General features: G+C 29.3%; 2 non-coding genes across 2 annotated transcripts; both read right to left on the bottom strand.

Moving 5' to 3' along the window:
- Positions 1-426: 426 nt before the first annotated feature.
- LOC128923664 (5.8S ribosomal RNA) lies at positions 427-605 on the bottom strand. Its single transcript, XR_008472402.1, has one exon. It is a non-coding gene; the product is annotated as a 5.8S ribosomal RNA (ribosomal RNA).
- A 505-nt stretch (positions 606-1,110) lies between these two features.
- On the bottom strand, positions 1,111-3,100 carry LOC128923677 (small subunit ribosomal RNA). Its single transcript, XR_008472415.1, has one exon. It is a non-coding gene; the product is annotated as a small subunit ribosomal RNA (ribosomal RNA).
- Positions 3,101-5,000: the final 1,900 nt, after the last annotated feature.

Raw genomic sequence — 5,000 nt, 5'->3', positions numbered from 1 at the left:
TTTTAGCTTTTTGCTATTTTAAAGAAACATACATAATTATTTCTTAACACCAATATAATTTTCTTAATAATAAATATTCAATCTTTTCATCCCGTACTACTTACTTCATTATAACAACAATATTATTTTCTTGGTTTTTTACATTTAAGGCAATCCTAGAATAAAATAATATTTTATGCTAGACGTTCCTCTAAATGTATATATTATTTGAAATAATAATATTGAAATTTTATTGTTTTTGGGAATACTAAGATTCTTATTTATTATAAAATTTCGTTCAAATATGAGGTGTTCAAGAATATATTTTCTATATTTCTTTTTATGCTATTAATATTATGGATTGAAAAATACAATCCAGTAATATACCATGTGCTTAAATTCTTTTAATTGACTAAAAGAATAAGCAACTAATTTAGCATAGTCTTACAACCCTCAACCATATGTAGTCCAAGCAGCACTTTAAAATTAATTAAAGTACATAACAGCATGGACTGCAATATGCGTTCAAAATGTCGATGTTCATGTGTCCTGCAGTTCACACGATGACGCACAGTTAGCTGCGTTCTTCATCGACCCATGAGCCGAGTGATCCACCGCTTAGAGTGATAATTTTTTGTTTATTTTAATTTAACGTCAAGAGTTTTTAATTTATTGAAAGAATAACATTTCGTTTTCGTATATAATATATAAATTATTTTAAAACATCTTTCAATAAATTGTAATTTTCAACCCAAACATTTACAAGTTGCGCATGTCTTAGTCCAACAAAAACAGTAATTCCTTTTTTATTACATTTTATTTAATTTCTATATATTTTTAAGGAATTACACGTTAATGAGAACAAATTAACTTATCATTTATATTATTTTTATAAATAATAAGTACAACTATATATGTTTAAAGGTTTGTTGCGTTCAAATACAATGTATGCGATATAATTTTCATTATACTACAATACAAGGAGTAAAAAAAAAAAGAAAAAAAAGAAAAACATTCAAATAAATGAATGAAAAGAAAAAAAAGAAAATAATTTTTCTTTTTTATTCTTTTTTTGTTTGTTTGTTTGTTTGTTTGTTTTTTTTTTTATAATATTTACGGATAGGAACACAATAATGATCCTTCCGCAGGTTCACCTACGGAAACCTTGTTACGACTTTTACTTCCTCTAAATAATCAAGTTCGGTCAACTTTTGCGAAACAACCGTGAAACACAAGGCGTCACAGTGATCACGTCCGGAGACCTCACTAAATAATTCAATCGGTAGTAGCGACGGGCGGTGTGTACAAAGGGCAGGGACGTAATCAATGCGAGTTAATGACTCACACTTACTGGGAATTCCAAGTTCATGTGAACAGTTTCAGTTCACAATCCCAAGCATGAAAGTGGTTCAGCGGTTTACCCGGACCTCTCGGTCTAGGAAATACACGTTGATACTTTCATTGTAGCGCGCGTGCAGCCCAGGACATCTAAGGGCATCACAGACCTGTTATTGCTCAATCTCGTTACTGCTAGACGCAATTTGTCCATTTAAGAAGCTAGTGTCCTTATAATGGGACAAACCAACAGGTACGGCTCCACTTATATAAACACATTCAAACACTTGCACATTCAAGATGAACTCATGAATGAAGGCTATATAAGCTTCAACACCATAATCCTGAAAGCATCTATTTAATATATTTGAGTCTCGTTCGTTATCGGAATTAACCAGACAAATCACTCCACGAACTAAGAACGGCCATGCACCACCACCCATAGATTCGAGAAAGAGCTATCAATCTGTCTTACACGCTTATGTTCGGACCTGGTAAGTTTTCCCGTGTTGAGTCAAATTAAGCCGCAGGCTCCACTCCTGGTGGTGCCCTTCCGTCAATTCCTTTAAGTTTCAGCTTTGCAACCATACTTCCCCCGGAGCCCAAAAGCTTTGGTTTCCCGGGAAGCGACTGAGAGAGCCATAGTAGTAGCTACACCCAATTGCTAGCTGGCATCGTTTATGGTTAGAACTAGGGCGGTATCTGATCGCCTTCGAACCTCTAACTTTCGTTCTTGATTAATGAAAACATCTTTGGCAAATGCTTTCGCTTAAGTTAGTCTTACGACGGTCCAAGAATTTCACCTCTCGCGTCGTAATACTAATGCCCCCAAACTGCTTCTATTAATCATTACCTCTTGATCTAAAAACCAATGAAAGTAGAACAGAGGTCTTATTTCATTATTCCATGCACAAAATATTCAGGCATTTGGAGCCTGCTTTAAGCACTCTAATTTGTTCAAAGTAATTGTACCGGCCCACAACAACACTCGATGAAGAGCACTGAAGCAGGTTTAAATAGGAGGAATATATAAAAAATACATTGTATTAATTACATATAAGAACTCCACCGGTAATACGCTTGCATACATAAGGTAATGTACATACCACAATTATAGCTGTACTACCCGTATGAAGCACAAATTCAACTACGAACGTTTTAACCGCAACAACTTTAATATACGCTATTGGAGCTGGAATTACCGCGGCTGCTGGCACCAGACTTGCCCTCCAATAGGTCCTTGTTAAAGGATTTAAAGTGTACTCATTCCAATTACAGGGCCTCGGATATGAGTCCTGTATTGTTATTTTTCGTCACTACCTCCCCGAACTGGGAGTGGGTAATTTACGCGCCTGCTGCCTTCCTTAGATGTGGTAGCCGTTTCTCAGGCTCCCTCTCCGGAATCGAACCCTGATTCCCCGTTACCCGTTGCAACCATGGTAGTCCTAGATACTACCATCAAAAGTTGATAGGGCAGACATTTGAAAGATCTGTCGTCGGTACGAGACCATACGATCTGCAAGTTATCTAGAGTTCAACCAATATAACGATCTTACGATCGCTTGGTTTTAGCCTAATAAAAGCACACGTTCCAAAAGGTCCGTGTTTATTTTGCATGTATTAGCTCTAGAATTACCACAGTTATCCAAGTAACTGTTAACGATCTATGGAACCATAACTGATATAATGAGCCTTTTGCGGTTTCACTTTTAATTTGTTTGTACTTAGACATGCATGGCTTAATCTTTGAGACAAGCATATAACTACTGGCAGGATCAACCAGAATAATATTTTTTATTCATTTATATAATATTTTTTATACTATATAAATTTTTATAATGATATTTTCAATATTTGAAAATTAAGTACACGACATATACACAATGCAAAGGAGAACGAAATCGCGACAATAAATAATTATGAAATTTCTTCTACTATGGTCGGATTAAATAATTTACTTCATGTCATTTAAATTTCATATTATTGTATTATTTATTGCGGTCTTATTCGGACTTTGAGACTGTGTATCTTATCGTGAGAAAGAATTTTCGTTCTCTATACATATATAATATAATTATTAATGTAAGGACGATGTTTCTTCTTGTATTTGTTAAACTTTCAAATAATATCATTTTTTATACATTTTACTTTATTTCAATGCATATAGTGTATATATCTTTTTTTAAGAGTATATACGTTTTTCTTTTGATTTGAAATTAATAATTTCAATTCAATTATTTTTCATTTTATTTCATATATGATATGAAAGTATTCGAGCGTAATAATATAAATATTTAACTTTATTGAATTTTATTCTTTACCCACATATATTTTATGTGAATAGAAGAACAAACCCCAAAAAAAGTTAAATTAAAAAAAAAAACGACTACATTATGTTAGGTATAGAAGAATAATCTCAATTAATAACATTTCATTATTAACAAAATTATTTCTATTTAAACCAACTGTAGCAAACCAGGAATAAATTTTTTTGCTCTCATTTATATATTACACTTAAATACTTTTATAAATATATGAAAATAATTTTCATATAAGTACTAAGTATGCAATTTCATACAAGTATTAAAATTTTCATACAAGTACTAATGTTGAAGTTTCATACAACATATATGTTTTCTGCCACGTACACCTCACCAACCGGAAATCGTATGGAGAAAATCTTTTTAACCATATAAAAGTTTTAAATTCATATATATACAAGTAATTTATATCATTTTCTATGAGCATTATGCTTATAAGAAATATTACAACATCAAAAATAGCTTAACATTTATTTTTTTTTTTAAATTTTTTGTACTTATATGAAAATTATTTAGTTGTATGAATTCATACACTTAGTACTTATATGAAAATTATTTACTTGTATGAATTCATAAACTTAGTATCTATATGAAAATTATTTAGTATTTATATGAAAATTATTTACTTGTATGAATTCATAAACTTAGTATCTATATGAAAATTATTTAGTATTTATATGAAAATTTTTAACTTGTATGAATTCATTAACTTAGTATCTATATGAAAATTATTTAGTATTTATATGAAAATTTTTAACTTGTATGAATTCATTAACTTAGTATCTATATGAAAATTATTTAGTATTTATATGAAAATTTTTAACTTGTATGAATTCATTAACTTAGTATCTATATGAAAATTATTTAGTATTTATATGAAAATTTTTAACTTGTATGAATTCATTAACTTAGTATCTATATGAAAATTATTTAGTATTTATATGAAAATTATTTACTTGTATGAATTCATAAACTTAGTATCTATATGAAAATTATTTAGTATTTATATGAAAATTTTTAACTTGTATGAATTCATAAACTTAGTATCTATATGAAAATTATTTAGTATTTATATGAAAATTTTTAACTTGTATGAATTCATTAACTTAGTATCTATATGAAAATTATTTAGTATTTATATGAAAATTTTTAACTTGTATGAATTCATTAACTTAGTATCTATATGAAAATTATTTAGTATTTATATGAAAATTTTTAACTTGTATGAATTCATTAACTTAGTATCTATATGAAAATTATTTAGTATTTATATGAAAATTTTTAACTTGTATGAATTCATTAACTTAGTATCTATATGAAAATTATTTAGTATTTATATGAAAATTATTTACTTGTATGAATTCA

The sequence above is a fragment of the Zeugodacus cucurbitae genome, unplaced genomic scaffold (assembly GCF_028554725.1).
Source record: "Zeugodacus cucurbitae isolate PBARC_wt_2022May unplaced genomic scaffold, idZeuCucr1.2 ctg00000024.1, whole genome shotgun sequence".
Classification (NCBI taxonomy): domain Eukaryota; kingdom Metazoa; phylum Arthropoda; class Insecta; order Diptera; family Tephritidae; genus Zeugodacus; species Zeugodacus cucurbitae.
The sequence above is the reverse complement of the archived record's forward strand: the minus strand, read 5'-3'. Positions and strand labels throughout refer to the sequence as shown.